Genomic DNA, 18,709 nt, shown 5'->3' with positions numbered 1-18,709 from the left:
AGAGGCAGAGTAGGTAACTAATAGGTAAAAAGTGGCCAAGCTGGATTCGAACACAGGCCACGTGGGTGTGCTCCTGGAGGCTGCATTCCTGCTCCTGCTCTGTGCTTCAGCAGCCTGTCCTCTACACGGATACATTGTTGCACTTACGTGTACTAAAAGCCACCATCACTCAAGGCCCATGTAAAGAGAAGTAATGATTAGATGTCCTCTACCATGGAAACTTCAAAAAGAAGTATGGCACAACGGGAGCTAAATAGACAGTATCTTCTTTGAAGTGCGGGGAGGCCACTCCACCAGTCCATCCTGGGACCCTACAAAATGGGGCTACCCAAGCTCTGTGGAAATACCAAGTTCAAATCCCTGGAAAACCTGGAGGTAGGATCCCCCTTCAGACCAATATTACTTATACACCCAATAGAGTCTTCCCAAATCTGTAATTTCTCAACACAGAAACTCAATACGGCCCAACTCATAGCTGCAGTTGGATTTGTTTACTGTGTCTTAAATATGATCTTGCAAGGCCACACATGGCAGGCTTGAGAACTCCAGATTAGGTACAAGAAGAAAAACCTCATCCTGGTGGTCAAATCATGGCAGGAAATGATGCCACCAGCAATTATTCATGTATTAGCAGTTGCTTAAGTACCATAAGGCTTTTAGGGGAAAAGACTGGGAGGCAGTGGTTGGAAATGCAGCCCCATTATTAATGTAGTCAAGCTATTCAGCTGGATTCAATAAAGCAAAAAGCCCTGCCCAGACCAGTGTCTGTAGTTGAAGATGCTAAGAGCTGGGTTTTTTTTTTTTTTTTTAATCTGGCTTTATTGAATCCAGGCTTTATACACAGCATTCCTTCTTTTCCGAATGGCTGAAAAACCATCCCATGCATTTTAAGCCACTGGAGAGGAAATGGATTTAAGTTGTGTCAAGAAAGCACAGTCAGATTTAAGGGAGAGAATCTCATAATGTTCAAGGCGATCAAAACCTTGGTAGGTCTCTGGATATATTGTCAAGATGGGCTGTGAAATCCTCTTATCAATTCAGCTCAGGTTAAAAACCATGACGGGGAGCCTACTGCGTGCCTGGCTGCATGCAGGTCCTGCTGGACCCCGAGCATAGCCAGGTGAACAAAATGCAACCCCTGCTGCTGAGGATCCGTCCCCCACCCCCCACCCCCACCCCACCCCCACCCCAGCCGGGGAAGGAAGCAGGAGTTCACATTGACTACCACCAGCAGACCTGTTCCGGATCGGATGAACATCATTTGGTATCTCTGCGTGTCTGTCCCTCTCTGCAGACTTGCTACTGTCACTTTTCATGTCTCTGGCTCTGTCTTCATTGTTTTAGGACTGCTTTGTCCCCATCTCCCAGACCCCAAGCCTCAGACCTCTCTGGCCTGGGTAGCCCACAGGCATCTTCTGTGTTTATCCCTCCAACCACATCCTTGGCCAGCTGCTGCTGCTGCCTCCACTCCCCTGCTCAGTGGCCCAATTCACACTGCTCAGCAATGCCGAGAGACCTTTCTGATCCCCCTCTCTCTTGCACAGTTGGCTGCAGAACCTGACAAGAAGCCACGAGAGGAGTCTATTCCTTGGCTGAAGGCATCAGGCCAATGTGCGTCATATTCACCTGCTCAACATTTCCTGAACGCCAAGAGCCCCAGTACAGAGGGCGAGTAAAGAAGAATTCGGTAAGACTCTGTACCCCCCTCCCCCAGGACTTTATGATCTACTGAAGGAATAAAAACGACCTCAGCCCAAGGGAAAGCACAGATAAGCTATATGACAACGTTAAAAACAGTAATGACTCCCAGGAAGGGTCTGATTGGTCCAAACAGTTGCTAGCAAAAACCAAGGCCCCAGATGGGCAGAGTCCTCGTGTCAGATCACCTTACTGGCTGTACTGTTTACCTATGAGCAAGTCCCTTGCCAGGGGCCTTAATCCAACATGGGCTATGGATGTGCTTGGAGGCCCACAAGACACAGTGCCTGGCCCCTGGTGTGAAGAGCTGGTCAGCCTCTGCAGAAAGGATCTGTGCTGTGGTGGGCACTCAGGGCTTTATACATAGCCCAATAAAGTGCCCCAGAGAGAGAAAGCTAATGATAAGAGGGATGCCAAGAAGTGCTGAGGAGGCAAGAGACAGCTCTGAGGGAAGGAGAAGAATATTCTCTAGATGAGGAGAAACATGGCCGAACCTTGGATTGGACCTTGAAAGATGAGAGGATTTGGATCTGGGAAGAAATGGGGGTCACTCCAAACAATTAGCTGCCAGGAGCTCTGGAGGGGCAGGGCTGATACATGCATATCTTGCCTGGCTGAGAGAGGCAATCAAACACTAGAGGTCCCCGGGGAGTGATGTCCCTAGTGTCATACTCTGTCACTTTCCATTGCCCTAAAATCCCCACAAAGTCACACCATGCCTGCAGCTCCCATTCCCTTCACAGCGACCCTTCCAGACTAGGACCTTGGTGACACCCAGGACTTCCCAGCAAGCCTAAATAAATTAGCAGCTGGCCTTTTCCCGGTTCCCTTAACCTCCCCTGATGGCATTGGGAGCTGGTGTTTGCACTCCCACACCTCTTGTCAGCCATTGTGTGTCAACAGTAGAAAGAGAGCCAGACAACACAACATACTTGGTGACAGAGCATACAGAGACGATGCACTGGCTGGGAACATTTGCATAAGGTACACTAATAGTCACTGACCCAGAAGACACCCTGCAGTGTGTCACACCAGCTCTCACTGGCCAAGACCATGCAATAGCACCCAGGTCATGGAAAATGTATATGTATAAACAGTGAATTCAAATGAAATATATTTGGGGGAAATAATTTCAGAGCCAAATAGCATTATAATGAATCGGCGTTCTTAGAAAGGTGTCAAACAGAGATAAGTATTAACAAATCCTTCCAATCCTGGGCAGATTATATAATCATATTGACTTTGAGTGTTACAGTTTATGGAGGGGGGAATGGGACACTGGATAGGTTAAGTTTGGGTGGGAAAAAGTTAAGGATTGAAGCATTAGGAATGATGCACTCCTTCAGGGATCTGAATTTATTTATCATATTGGTTGACCAACTTAGCTCGCTCCCTCCCTGCCTCCCCTTCCCTTCCTTCCTTCTTCCTTCCCTTCCACGGAGCTAGGCACTGGGCTAGATGCTGAGACTACACACAAGAATAAGATAGGACCCCTGCCTTATGAAGCTCACATTTCAGCCAGGGAGATCCACGGCCAACAAATTCTCATGTTGCAACACAATAAGGTGCTAGGGATGATAGAGGTATGTGGAAAGTGCTCTAGGAGCATGAAGGAGGGTTTCAAATGGGTTTCCTCTGGCATATAATTCTGTAATAAATATTTCTCGTATGTCCCACTGGTTGGACATTATCTAACTTTCATGGTTATTTTTTCTCTCTCTGCCTCCCTCTTTGTCTCTCATTCCCTTCGCACCGTCTGTTACCTCCCTCCATCTATCATCTATCTATCTATCTATCTATCTATCTATCTATCTATCTATCTATCTATCTATCTATCTATCAATCTATCTATCATGTATCTCTGGAACATTTTAGATCACACAACTTTCTAAGACAGGTTCCTCTTCCTGCTGTGGGGACAGCCTCGCTACCAAAGATCATTTTGCCAAAGTGAAAGTTGACAAAGGGAGTTTGCAGTCCACTCTCTGCAGGTCTTAAGACAGGATTGTTCTCGTCTAGCTGGGATGGTTGGGTGGTTTTGCCTAAAGGCAGCAGGACCGACCAGAGGACTTTTCAAGGGCATTCTTGTTTCCCTCATTGCCAGGAATCTGTAAATCTCTTTGGACCCCAGCAGCTGCTACCCTTTCAGTCCTGGGCCTGGCTGCCCAGGCCAAAGGCTGAGGTGAGGGTACATTTCCATAGTCTTAGAGGTCATTGTTGCAGCTGGCTGCTGTTCTAAGAGAGACTGCCAACTCTGCACTGAGAATCACACCAGGGTTATAATCATCCATAACTGACATCAAGAGCCAAAAATCCATGAAATGCTTGAACTCAGAATTTTGTTATGTAGCTTGCATTTTCTAATGCCCTAAAGCTTCTGATCTGTTTCCAATTGGAGGGAAATGTAAACAGCTCCGCTCACTGGTAAATTTGGCCTCTGTAGCATAAATTTCCAAAGGTTCCCTCATGTTCTGTTGAGTAAAAAGTCCTCCCGGAATGTCAGAACTTTTTAGGTGGTCTGCATATCCATGGGAAGAGGAAAGGTAATCTGAGGATGGTATCTAGAAACACTGTGGACCAATGGTTACTGTGCTTTCTCTACCAGAACCCAAACCAAACAGCTGAATGTAAACACCATTTCATACACACTGAGCAGGCTTTATTTGGGGACCTTAACTTTCTTTGCTTTGAACTGTTTATTGACTCAAGAACAGTGAATCAATAGGCCTGATTCTGCAATCAGGCATTCAGGAAATGTTCTGGTTTGCCTTTTGTGCATTCTTAAAGTCGGACAAGGGCCTCATGGGCTACAGGCATAGGCGGGCACCCAGTGAAGTCTAGTGACATTCATTCCCTAATTGATTCCATGGTGGGTTTCTGTGAAGCTGTCAGAAGCAACCAGCCCTTGTTTTCTAAATTAATTTTTTAGACTTTATTTTTTTATTCATGAGAGACACAGAGAAAGAGAGAGACAGAGACATAGGCTGAGGGACAAGTAGGCTCCCTACGGGGAGCCCGATACAGGACTCGATCCCAGGACCCCAGGATCACGACCTGAGCTGATTGATGGCAGATGCTCAACCACTGGGCCACCCAAACGTCCCTGTTTTCTAAATTAAATGCAGACAAGAGTTGCATTTTCTTTTAGTGATAGATACCAGTGCACATCAGCAAGGTAATTTTAATCCTCTTTTAAATTTCATCTTTGGGGAGAACAGTGATGATCTGTTTTATATTTCTTCACATTCTTCAATGTAAACTCATATAATCAATAGCTATATTATGATTATAATCACCTGAGAGGAAACCTGACGTGGTGGCTAAGAACACAAACATGGGACTCACCCTGGGTCAGTCACAAAGTAGGGCGTGATCTTAGGCAGGGTGCTAAATGTGTCTCTGTGCCTCAGTTTCTTCATCTGTAAAGTGGGGATGATGACAGGACCTACCTCATTCCATCCTTGTGAGGATTAAGTGAGTTATTACATGTACTACGCTTAACGTAATATCTGGATCATGGTAACTACTCTGTGTTGGCTATTAATATTATTATCAAGAATCAAGAACTCACAGAATTAATCACAAACGAGCAGATGAAGCAGCAACCAGGAACCTAGGTTTTATTTTTTTTATTTTTAATTTTTAAAAATTTTTAAATTTTTAAAAATTTTTAAAAATTTTTATTTATTTATTTATTTTTGTTTTAGGAACCTAGGTTTTAAATGGCATGCAGCTGGAATGGGGCCCATGCGCAGGAAGTGCTCGATGTTCGCAATTCATACTTTGGGCACCTGGGTCCTACTTTTATTTTGAATTATTGTTCACAACCTTCGCTTCCCCTGGCACAGCTCTATGGAACCACATTACGTTTTGCTTCCACTCTGCCACCTGTGGTGTTCAGGGAGAAAAGGCCCAGCCCCTGCCCCCACGTGGGAGGGAATCCTCCACTAACACCGTGAGACCCACAGTCATTTTGGGATAGGTGACAGGTAAGGCAGGTTCCTTTCTGAAGTCTTCCCTTGCTTCTTTGTCCTCATGTTTCCCCTCCCATCCTCTTCAAATCTTGAAGCCACCCGCATCCCTGGAAACCTTCGTTCACTCATACTTCTATTCTGTACGTAATGAAACAGGTACAGATGATAACGTGAAAGGCGGCATGAAATCCATCGGACTAGTCATGGAAGGTCACTGTGTTGCTGTTGGCAGTTGGCTCAGCATCGGTACAGAGAGAATTGTACCAATCAGGTCCCTTCTTCTAAGAACTTAGAATCAGAGGACAACCCTTTCATCAGAAACTTTTGCTAACAGCCTTTTTTGGGAGAAGATTAGAAAATGATTAAGTCACCCTTCGGATGTTAATACCATATTATAAACTGAATTTCTGTGGGCTTTTCTGTTAATGTTTTCTTCTATTCTGAATTCAGAGTGAACTTTTTTTTTTGTCTCAGCCTAAAAACCCTGTTTTGCCGATGTCTTCATAGCCAAGTGGGATGTGGCCCTCCCGCCCTGCCAACAGAGTTTACTATACTTCTCAAGATTCAGTCCCCATGCCAGCCTAATGAGGTTTAAAAAAAAGGGGGGCAGACACCTTAATTTCAAAGATCTGGCCTTTTAAACTTTTTAGGAAATAAAAGGATTTAAATAGCCTGCTAATACATTTCATAGTGTCTGCCTGCAATTGTTCCCACGTGGTGAACGAGCCTGATTCACCGCCGAGGTTCAGCAGGTTAGGATATTCTGAGAAATTCAGATAAAGTGTAATGAAAATGCTTCGTAACTGAGGTCCCAACAGGGTTCAGGAGGCTTGCAAGAGAAAAGCACTTATAATCACGAGATGAGAAGGGATGCCACTCGCAACAACCAACAGATTGATAACGTCACTTATTCTTGTACAAGACTAGTTAGGAAGGGCAGCCCGAGTGGCTCAGTGGTTTAGCGCCGCCTTCAGCCCAGGGTGTGATCCTGGAGACCCGGGATCGGGTCCCACATTGGGCTCCCTTCGTGGAGCCTGCTTCTCCCTCTGCCTGTGTCTCTGCCCCTCTCTCTGTGTCTCTCATGAATAACTAAATAAAATCTTAAAAAAAAAAAAAAGGACTAGTTAGGAGCACTCACAAAAGAGCTATCCAACGCCACAGGCCAAAATGAAACTAGAAAACCGTCAAGAAGAACTATAGATGGTAAACATGCTTCAAATTATAGGAGATAGCGATAATAAATATAAGTAATAAAATAAAAATTGTAACCGACCTATCGTTGCGCGGACACATCAAGGCACAGATTATTCCAACTGGATATTATTTATTCGTTCACATGTATTACCCCCCACACTCATCTATCTGTTCACTGAGCAAGGACAACACAGACATTAAAGATGCTCGGGCTGTTTGACCCCGGAGAACTAATTGGTGAGATGGATCTTGCTTTTTAAGCAAAATATTATTTTCCCACCTCAGATCTTCAGGGGGTCGAGGATCCTACCCTCAGAGTCAAGATCAAAATAAGAAGTGATGGATTTTAAACCATTAGTTCTACCTGAAAATTTAAGAAGTCTCCTACGAGATCCTGAAGGCAGAGAAGTCTATCTTTAAGGAGCATTGATGAGGCTGGACTCAGCATTTGTTCTCTCTTGGCTCATCTTTCCTTCATGTGCACCACGATCTATCTGCCTGTCCACTGGCTCTGCACAGGATGTTTATAAATAGTGATTACAAACGGAGGGAAAAAAGGCAGCATGTCATCTAGCGTACAAACACCTTTCAAAACAACAGAAAGTTTAGTTCCCACGTAAAAGTCATTATCAGTTCTTCTCTTTGTTTTTATTTCCGAAAGAAAGTCATACACCTAGGGATCGAGAAAAAATTCTGTTGCTGCTTGTATCTTACTGGCTCACCATTAAAACAGCGGAACACCAAAAACACCAATTCTACCTAAATGCTTTGGGTGTTACTTGTTTAAACATGTTTGTTTTGTTAGTTAAGCTAAAAATATTTTCCCTTGGCGTTTCTGAAGGGACAGTTAGGCTAAAATAAAAATAAAAATAAATGACATGTTTAAAAAGTTATATTCATCAGACCTGGGACAGAGCACAGCAAATGGGTGGAGGAAATGAATGTGAGGACCTGTGTGGTAGCTTTCCTATTTTGGTTGCCCTAAATAGATGTGGAAAAACAAATTGAGAGAAAAAAGTATATCTCCACCCTGTACCAGTGAGGAATGAAAAAAACATTTACTCGTATTGGAGTTAAGCTTCGAAATAAATTAATGCACGTCCACATAATAATTTTCCTGTTATTATATATCAAACCCTGCTCCTATGAACTATAATAATGACACGAAACCGCTTTTCTATACCAGACCTTTTTATCATTGGGTACAGTCTTGACAAAATGAGCTGAGAAATTTCAGGGAGTGGTGATTATAAAGAAATATTTATGGTCGAATATTGACTATAATAAAATTTGACTTGCAGTTTCTTTTTAAGTGAGAAAAACACAACGAGAATCTTAGCAAAGAAAGGGACATGAGACCCAGGGTTTTTGCCCGTGCATTAACAAAAACCCTTTATTAGGAAATTTCAGCTTTGGAGAATCCATAAATTCCCTGAAAATAGTAAGATAAATTTCCTGTATTTGTGAATTTTTCTGGGGAGAAGCCACATAGCTTTAATTCAATTCTCAAAGAGACACCGATACGAGTATTTATTGTATACACACATTTAATTTTGTGGAATTCCATTAAGAACCACAGAGCCCACCCCTTTTAAAAATGTTTATTGTCTGCCATTTCACCTAAGATGTCGCACTGAACCACAAACCAAAGGGAGACCTTGGCATTCTACAGAAGCCTGCCCTGCTGTGTCCAGAGTCACCTTCCTCAAATACAACCTTCTTCATTTGAATGCCTGACAAGAGCGGTCCTGCCGTCACCTTCCAAGGCTCAAATACGTTTCATTCCCTGGATCTTCAGGAAGCCAAGTCACCAGCACTCATGGAAAATACCGGGAAAGAATGTTTAAGCTTCAGAGTTGCAGTAATTCTCCTTTGTTGAGCCTCAAAGAATATGAGCCAATTTGAAGATTATTAATTTGTCAGCTGATGAAAAAAAATGTATACGGGGAATGTATTTTTAAGTTTGACTCAGAGAAGGCAGCTACCCAAATGCCATAGTTAAGCTAGCTAACAGTGTGCTATTCTATCTGCAAACTCTTTCACACAAATTATTTCCAGGAGTCGAATTCAAAGTATTTAACAGCCAGCATGGTATGCACCCGGGCCAATCAGAGCAGACTTCAGCTTGCTGTAAACAACTGGCACAGCTGTGCTGGGCCATCCCAGGTGACTTCCAGCCCCAGTTAGTTTATTTGAGGTCCCAAATGGTGCTAAACCTGGTTTGCCAATGGGATGAAGCAGAAACTCAAAGGCGAGGAAGCTGGGCTTGGAGAAGTTGAGGGGTGGCCTGAACCATCTGGCTACTAAAACTATGATTTATATTTAATTCTTTTTAATAATTTCTAGTCCTCTGATTCTCGTTATTGTCTTTTATTTCCTTAATTATGTTTTAGATTTTATGTTTTAGATACTTATTTTAGATTTAGATGTGTTTTGGATTCTGATAACTTCATTGCTGTATAACCCTCATGAGTCTGTTTCTCTGGAGATTAGAGAGAGGAGAGGAGATTCAAAGCTGATTCTCTGACCCCTGCTCCCCACTCCTCCTGCTTTGCAAGTGTCCAGAAATGTTCTTGGGGAGCCTGGCTTGCCTGGCACCCGTGCCACATGAGACAATGAAGCTACTGGGATCAGTCAGCAGTCTACTGACTTAGACACACCTTCAGAGCCTGAGGGACAGGTGACCCCCTGCTCTCAACCTCTCTATGGGGCTTGCATGTCTCAAAGCAGGGTGACCTGGGAGCTGGTCAGTGGCGCCAGCTTCACCAGGATCCTTCGAAGCCTGAGACATGGGAGGCATTCATACCGGAGATGGGACTTAGTATGATGGGAAGGGAGATGACCGTTGTGAGTGGCACTTTCAAGCAAAGGTAAAGCTAAAAAATCATCTTGGCTCCAACAACTGCCACGATCGTTTGGTTGTGTACCTTCCCAGATGAGGCATCCAGTTTGCTCCTGTCAGCATTCTGCATGGTCCACCGGCAGGAGATTACTTTATTAGGATGGAGAGCAATGGCGGGAACCAAATCGACTGTATAGAGAACCCCTGCAATAAAATCGCTTGCAGACTAATCAGCATTTTCCATGATGATGAGACCCAGCCTGAGAAAAGTGGGTCTGTCTCTCATCCTTCCTTCACACCTCTCTGACACTAGAGACCCACTGAGTAGATGAGGCAGGCTTAGGGGGCCCATGTGGGTGGTCAGGCACCTGGGGACCAGGGCTCTAGAACCTTCCTGCTGTCGCTAATAACAGGAAGTTTTTCTGCCTTGCAGTGTCCAGTGTGAGGAAGTGCTTGCTCAGGAAATGTTTGCTGATTGAATAAGTCAAGGAGTAAGTGAAATAACGAGTGGATGAGTTAGTGAAGGAGTGAGTGAGCAGTAGGTATGTCCAAGGACAGGAATACCCAGACTTCAGTCGATTGCTGGGACCTCTCAGATACCAAACATGCCTTTCCTAAGGGCAGATGAAGTGCTAACTCTTCAGCCATACTTCTGCAGCGCCCACCTAATTCCCCTCTACCAGCCTGCCTGGCCATAAAATGAACACTTGACCAAAAAACCCCCCAAACCTAACCTGGGGCCTGTGATTGCAGGCACAGGCCCTCCCACTCTGTGGCTGTTTGCCAGAGGGTCTCCTTGCAGTTCTCTGAGCATCCGCCCTGAGCCCTGCACCATCACGCTGTCCACTCAGCCTGGAGAGCCCCGTCTTCTTCCTTCCCAACACCCACCTTAGGAGACCATGGATGAGTTCCATGCAGCCCCATAGTCCCACTTCACCGTGCTTCTGGCGTCCACCTCCCCAGGCATTTGTGGAAGACTGCCTGAGACTGGAACGTTGGCTCATGCTTCAAACTGGATTTGGACCTCCCCAGTGTCAGAGAACCTAGCACCAGGCCGGACAGATGGCTATTTGTGGATGGCTAACAAAGACTGAGTGGCAAGTTAAGCTTTTCCCTTCAAGTGTTTTGGCTTTTACGTTAATGACCCTCAGGAAACAGAGCCCTGGACTCTGGGGTAAGAAGTGGCACTCAGGGGGCCGGAGAAGCAGGGCACAGGATATGTCTGAGGAGTCGGGCTTCCAAGCTGAACTGCGTGCAGACGGACAGTTCACCAGGGAAGGGCTGGTGGGTGCTCCCTGTAGCACGCTCTCCCTACCTCCAGGAAGAGACAAGATAGAAAACGAACTCACCCGTCCTTCTTCAAAGCACAGCACCACCATGCCAGCCTCATGGGTGTGTGCACAGCACTCAACAGTGCTATCTGGTCATGAGCCACTTCTCTGAGCTCACGGTCCCAGGGACTGGAGGGGGTGGTGGGAAGAGAACCAGGGCCTCTGAGGTCCTATTTCCAGACTATGTTTTCTAAGCAAGGGGCCTCGGGACAAATCAGGAGGAGGTTGGGGGCCAAGAAAACACCTGGCCGTGGCATAAACTACCAGCTAATTACAGCTTATGCTACTTTGCTTAAAAATGGCACCAAGTATCAGAGTTTACCAACTGTCATCCTTAGGAGATCATGTGCCACCTGGATATGGCCAGTCACTTGACAGGAAAGCACTCTAAGATTCCAAGAGACTAAAAGGCTCATAACTGTTGTTTGAAATGTAAATGGCCCTGGGGTGCCTGGGTGGTGCAGTCAGTTAAGGAGCTGGTTCTTGGTTTTGGCTCAGGTCATGATCTTCGGGTTGGGGGATGGAGCTCTTTGCGGGGCTCTGCGCTCAGCAGGGAGCCTGCTGGAGACTCTCCTTCTCCCTCTGCCCCTCATGCTCATGCTCTCTCCCCATCTCTCTAATGAATAAATAAATCTTATAAAAAAAAAGAAATGTAAATGGCCCTAAATTATAACCAGAGATGGAAATATGTCTAGGGCCAGGGAGGGACATTCTGCGGGTTTCAGGGTTGTTTGGCTTCTCCCAACACGCAGGGTGAATACAAACGGTTTATAGATGTGGGTGAAGGTTCTCAGCATGAAAAATGTCCATTTCCATCAGAGATTAAAATGCAGTTTGGGAAAACAATTACCTGCCTGGGATCCTGGGAAAGTAAAACTTCCTGGTTTCTCTGCCAAGAAGACCGATTGTAAAACAAGGCTTGAGAATCTCACAAACAAGATTTTAGAATTTTATCCAAACAGCTGCAGGTCACCTTCAAGGAGCCCAGACGCACTCGGGTCTGATGGATGTTGCAACAGCAAGTCTGAGGTCTCCCCAGTCCGGGGCCAAGAGCTGGCCCCTTGGGACAAAGACAGAACAGTTGCTCTCTTAATGGGAGCAGAAAACAACCCCCCCACCGCCCCCCCCACACCACCCACCACCCAACCTCTCTGCTTTGTTGTGAAATTGTCACTGTGCCTTTGAGGAGAGATTAAAATCCTAGCCATGTCAAATTTAAAGGGCAGGTTCCCAGGCAGGAAAGGGAGAGGGTTTTGGGTGGGGGGTGGCGAAAGCCAGTTGTGGTGAATTTACAGAGGATTTGGGGATCACAAAAGTCAGGGGCTTTGACACAATTAAAATGAATGGAAACATACAAGCCTGCAACTTAAAAATAATAGTAAAATAATGCGGCAAGGATATTGTGGCTTGTTCTCTGCTCTCATTCCCGAGCCTGCTTGGGAATCCTGGAGCAGATTTCCCGAGACCCAGCATGGGTGCCGGGCAAGAGGCTTTTTTTTTACCTCCTTTTCTTCCCTTGACACACAAAGGTTCTGCTGTGGAGAGTGAGGATCAATGGTCCACCCATGGCTGAACATTTCCTGAGGGCCAGGGAGGTGCTCAGTGAAGTGGCTGGAGTTGGTGGGGGTAAGAAAAAGAATCAGAGCTCTCAAGGCATGGGCCCAAAAGACTAGAGATTCTGAAAAGGCTGCAAGCAAGCTCCCTGGCTTGGCACCTGTGCCAGATTCTCAGACACACAAGACACCCGGCCTTGAAGAAGGCACCCCGTGGATCCCTTGAAAGCCCTTGAATCTCTCATCTGGTTCCAAATCTTTTTTTTTTTTAAAGATTTTATTTATTTATTCATGAGAGACAGACAGACAGACACACACACACACACACACACACACACACACAGCAAGAGAGAGAGGCAGAGACACAGGCAGAGAGAGGGAGAAGCAGACTCCATGCAGGGAGCCCGAAGTGGGACTCGATCCTGGGACTCCAGGATGATGCCTGAGCCGAAGGCGGGTGCTAAAATACTGAGCCACCCAGGGTTCTCCTGGTTCCAAATCTTTAGAAGTGTCCCAGCCAGCTATTTATATAGGGGTCCCTCCACATGTTCTCTCCTGGCTCCATTTGTAAAACAAGGAAGATGAGTGACACCAAAGAAGTCCCATGGGTTTGGTTCCCAGAGAGCTACCCGTTGGGATGTGGGATGAAAAGCCCCCAGATCCCCTTTAGGGAGGGAGCATGTCTCAGCCAGGTCCTGATCACTTCCAGGCCTGAATATTACCATGGCTCTTCAGATGGACACTGACACTGAAGAAAACATTCCTTGATTAAATATATCTTTTGATTAAAGTCATGAGATTGTCATCGTTGGCTCATCCTCCTTTCTAAGATGAGAACAGTAATAACACCTACCTCATTGGTTTAGGGTTCTTTCTTTTTTAAGATTTTATTTATTTATTCATGAGAGAGACACACAGAGACAGAGGCAGAGACACAAGCAAAGGAGAAGCAGGCTCCCTGTGGGAAACCTGATGCGGGACTTGATGTGGGATCACACCCTGAGCCGAAGGCAGATGCTCAACCACTGAGCCACCCCAGCGTCCCTAGTGAGGGTTCTTAATGAAGATGACATGAGCTGACCTATGGGGTGCTTTGAATGGAACCTGGCACATAGTAGGTGCTCAAAAGACATTAAGTTTCCTTACTGCTCTGAGTCTATTATTCTCGGACTGTTCATTCACTTAGCCTTCTGTTTTCTCACTCGATGAACTTTCTATATTTTGACACGTATCACAAAGGTATTTTGATGAATGTTTAATGTCCCCCTTCATTCATGAAAGAACTCCAGGGTCCCCAGTGAAAGAAGCATATGGCAGGCAATCTATGCTGTCTATCAAGCAAGCACAAGTTTTGACATGATTAAAAAAGCCTGCCTTTTCTGCAACTCTCCTCCCTTCATTCCCCTTTTTACTCCTTTCTTCTCTCTTCAAAATCCTCTAAAGGTTCCTGGCAGATATTTTATTAACCCCTGACAGGTTACGGAAAGTGAGTTTTAGCAGCATGAAGATATATGTGATGTATAAAGCAGCTCGCCAAATGGCGAAGTGCAGGGCAGAGGCTGAAATCCCTCCCCAGAGCAGAGGCCCTGGGTGTTGCTAGGAATTCTCGTCCTCAAGCAAAACCTGCAGCAGGAATCCCTTCTTTCCCATTGTGAAATGGAAGCTAAAGCCCTTGCCAGCTCCCCAGTGCCACAGGGCTCCTCGGGTGGCATTCACTGCCCTGGAGAGAGGAGGTGGAGGTGGGCTGTCTGCCCCCAATCCAGGCTCGGTCTCCGTGGTGTTCTCTACTCTCCCAGGCCTCCAGAGCCCCGTGAATGACTGCTACCAGCCAGCTCTGTGGTGAGGCTGATCTGGTGAGAACTCTGCCTCCGAGGAGCCACGGGGATTGACGCTGCCGTGTGGAGCATGCGGATCTCCCACTAACACTCAGCAGACACCCAGCCCGCGGTGGGACCCATCACCAGTGCTCCCTGCGTCTCCAGCCCTTCCGAGAGGGCCAGGTCTTTGGAGCAGGGCCCCTGCAGTCGCTGCTCCCATGGGCAGACACATCCTTTTTCCTATTATAGTTACAACAAAAACAATAAACAGTAACACCACCGAGGGTCCTGGTGGGCGCCCACAGATCAACATCCTCACAATGCCCACGGAAACTTGTCAACGCATGGACTCTTTGTTTCACTGTGGTCCATGGGGCTTCTCAAGCCTTTAAAAATAAATATTAATGCTGAGAGGGCGCTCTGTTTCCTTTTGCACTCTCATAGCTGGTGATGGAAGGCTCCAAATGAGACACTTTTGGGGCAACCAAGTGTGAAAAGGGAGAGAGACACTCATTTTTGCCCCTGTAGTCAGAAATGAAGAGACTTTTGCCTTGTTGGGCTACAAGTTACTAATTCGGAGGATGGCAGTTTTAGAGTTGATCTCAGTTTGACTTGTAAATGAGAGGTGGAATTACCCTGCTGTGCGGCTGCCGGCCCCAACAGGCCTCGCAAACCCTGTTCTCCATGTTGAGGTGGAGCAGACATTCATGGACATCACTAGAAAGTTCAGGAAAGTAGGAGGTGGTGAGCAAGCAGTGGGAGATGGTGAGGCTCCAGTAAAGAGCACGGCCAGGGCCCCTACTTGCCTCCTCCACGTCCTCCCCTACAGAGAGGGGGAGGATCTGGCTCTCCCCTTACAGAAAGGCTCGCAGCCTTTGCTGTATCAGAATTACCAGGGAGCTTGGTAAAAATACAGATGTGTGGGCTCTTCCATGAGCCCAGGCCTCTGCACTGTTTTTAGCTCTCCTAAACCAAGACTTCAGAACCATGGCTCAGGAGAGCAGAGGGAAATAACCGATGAGAAGAGCTGGTAAAGCTTTATTGAAATAGAAATATAAGTTTCTTCTAATACTTTTATCAGTAAGCTGCCACGTCCAGAGTGCCTGGCATGGGCCCAGCTTCGCCGTCATTCCAGTAAGCCCACAACACAATCCCGCAGGTGGGACTGACCATCCCTGCTTCACTGCTAAGGACTCAGCAGCTCAGAAAGGGTCAGGTGAACTCTGCCTAGGGATGCACGGCCAGTAAGTGCTCATCTGCTGGAAAGACTAGATGCAGTCTACCACAACTGAATCCCAGGGCTGCCTCAGTTTCTCAGATTCACACCCCACGGGCTGGGCTGGCATGTGGCCGGCCCTTCTGCAGGGAGCTCCGGTGCTTGCTGGCTGTATCACCCTCTCCACCACACCTGGGCGGCCTTCATTTCTTCTCTTTGTCATGATTCCGTCCTTCTCCCTTATCTTGCTTTGCCTTCACCTCTCCTCTTTCCTTTAGAGGTTCTCTCAGTTGTGCTAACACACACAGTGAAATCACTCGGAGTCTGTGCTACCTGCGGAGTGACCGGGGGATCGGTTTGGGATGTGGCCTGGGCTTCAGGATTTTTAAAACACTCCTGGGTGATTCTAAAGGGGCATCTGGGTGGTTTAGTTGGTTAAACATCTGCCTCTTAATTTTGGCTCAGGTCCTGCTCTCAGGGTCCTGGGATTGAGTCTCAAGTTGGGCTCCTTGTTCAGCAGCGAGTCTGCTTCTCTCCCTCCACTCATGCGCTTGCACTCTCTCTCTCAAATGAATAAATAAATCTTTAATAAATAAATAAATACTCCTGGGTGATTCTAATGTGTGGCTAAGATTGCAGAGACCTGCTTTATCTAGGTCTGTCAGATGCAACCTGGAGAATCAGGAAAGTCACCTGAACATGCCCAGGCTGAGAAGGTGGCTGACCATGGAATGGGTCACCCACTGTTTTAAATAAAGCACCACCAAGAAGCAGGAGGTGGCCTCTGGTGACACTCATACCAGCCGAGAAAACATCTGGCTATCCCAGCTGGCCACATGGAGTGAGTCCCAACACCTCCATGGGCAGAGTGTGCCTTGGCAGGTCTCTGCTAGGAACCAGGGGATGGCCACAAGCTGTGTCCTGGGAAGAAGAGCAGCTACCACAGCCTCCCTGCATCCTACACCACCTGAAACAAGGGGTGACTGTGCCCACGCAGCTCTCCTGGTGAGACCCATACCATAAAGCAGATCTTAAAACTTGCTTTATTGGCTCATTCTGCAAACGAGCTCCCTGGTTTCATTACACACAGACATGGCACAGGATGGAAAATCTTACATAGAGCTCTGCTTCACACCAATCTTCTTAAGGAAGGCTTTCAGATTGTTACAAAACCTCCTGTTCCTACCTTGGGCATTTGCCTGCGGACAAGAACAGCTCCCTGCAGAGGATTCTGTGTAGAGCATGGATGGCAGCCCATCAAGGATGAGCAGGCTGGAAACACACCATTACTCAAACATCTAAAGCTTCTGCGCCCCACAGAAGTCATGGTACTGCTGTGCAAGGCACGCACCGTATCCCCAGCCCTTGGCACCAAGCCTGGTGCATGGAGGTCACCAATGAATGAGCAAACGTGTGTCATGCTGAAGGTGGAGTTTAAACCCTCTACTTGCCACAGACAAGGAAATGCTGAGACAGGTTAACAAGCAGAGCTTTCCCCATGGAGCACGTCCAGCCAGCAGATCAGAGGGCAGAAGGGGCAAGGACACCGGCTGAGTGCAAGCCACCAGGGAGAGCTGGAAAAGACCCCCTTGGGACGCCCCTGTCCTTGGCTGTGGGCCAGGAAGGAGGAAGAGAAGCAGAGCAGGGGTGGTGTGTCTGCTCCTCCAGCTTCCCAGGTGAGGAAAACTGGCCTTCTGCGGGAGCTGGTGTCGTGGGACATGTCCAGATCCCATAAGGCTCCCTGTTCGCTGCACCCTTGCTGCGAGGAGGTGGTTGCACAGAGATGGTTCGGGACAGAGGCATCACTCACTTGGCTTAGGACAGCTGTTCCTCATGAGAGACAGCTGCACTGGGGCCCCATACTTGGCCGCCAGCTCAGCTGTGCCTGCGGGGACCTCGGAGAGTTGAAGCAGCTTCTAAGTGGGAGGGTTTTCAAAGGCATCAACAATTAAACCAACTCTGAAAAGGTGACGGAAGACAAGGGGTGCCATGTGGATGGCTACATGCGTGGCCGGAGTTCAGAGGGAGAGGAGGCTGGGACATCGGCCTCTGGATGGGTGTGGGGCCCTGGGAAAAGCGTGTCTGAGAACTCCGTATGGATATCTGTGATCACGCAGTTGGAACAGTAAACATTTGCTGGAGAGATTCCTTCGCTCTCTTTTCTATCTCTTGTGTACTTCCAAGCGGTGCAATTTATTTTAGCAAGAATCACTGTGCTCCTCTGTTATCGCCCGACCTTGGGCTGATTCTGAAGGTGGCTTGCCGTGGAGCATCAGCCCTCCACTCCATGGTGTAGAAAGCCTGCCCTGTGGCCCTGCCCTAAATACACACTGTCTCTGGGCTCACATGGACACAAAGACGTGGCAGCCAGAGCAGGAAAGAAAAAGCCATCTTAAAGAAACAGAATGCACTGGATCCTGAAAAGTTTGACTACATCCCAGGGGTTGTATTTGGGGGATGACTACGCCAGTCAGAATAGAGACTTGTCAGTTGTTGTTCAGTAAGCTGGAAAGGCTACGGTGGCGGTGTTCATGCCCACCTTTCTCCTTAACTTAGGAACGAATAAGTGTGTGACGTCATCAGGTTCCACTTCCTCGAACACCACACCATCTGCTAACTTCCTGTGTTCAGATTCTGTGTTCAACAAGCTACCTCCGAAGTTCACCTGGCTTCCCAAGAAAATGCAGCCACAGGGAGACCATGGGCAGGGACAGGTAAGCATATGGGCCTGCTTACAAATGAATATGCTGGCATTACAGCTTGAACACCTCATCCAGTGGGCCGTTAATGGGAGTTGGCCCCTGAGAGATGGATCTGTCTATGGAATAGACAAATCAGGTCTCCAAGCAGCCAAGATGAGGTTTAGACCATGTACTGTGGTGGATGCAGCAAGTAGTGCCACCCTCAGAAGCCTCCTGGAGGTCACGCTCTTAGTCTCTGCGTGCTGGTAGCCCAACCCATTGTAGAAGGCCTTCCATGGCTACTTCTCAAATTTATAACTTTTACTAGACTCAGAAATGCCCAAAGTTTCACAGGGCTTGGACACTGTGCATGATTTCCACGGTGCAAGGAGCAGTGAGCATC

General features: G+C 47.1%; 1 protein-coding gene and 1 long non-coding RNA gene across 2 annotated transcripts in view; both read right to left on the bottom strand.

Annotated features, from left to right (window-relative positions):
• BCL2 (BCL2 apoptosis regulator) overlaps window positions 1-18,709 on the bottom strand; it is a 166,896-nt gene that overhangs the window by 32,905 nt on the left and 115,282 nt on the right.
• LOC119870706 lies at window positions 7,390-11,507 on the bottom strand. Its single transcript, XR_005353398.1, has 3 exons — window positions 11,058-11,507; window positions 9,794-9,912; window positions 7,390-8,789 (listed from the first exon to the last, which is right to left on the bottom strand). It is a non-coding gene; the product is annotated as an uncharacterized LOC119870706 (long non-coding RNA).

Source organism: Canis lupus, chromosome 1 (assembly GCF_011100685.1).
Source record: "Canis lupus familiaris isolate Mischka breed German Shepherd chromosome 1, alternate assembly UU_Cfam_GSD_1.0, whole genome shotgun sequence".
NCBI classification, from domain to species: Eukaryota; Metazoa; Chordata; class Mammalia; order Carnivora; family Canidae; genus Canis; species Canis lupus.
Note: the sequence above shows the minus strand (reverse complement) of the source record. Positions and strands in the feature narration are given on the sequence as shown.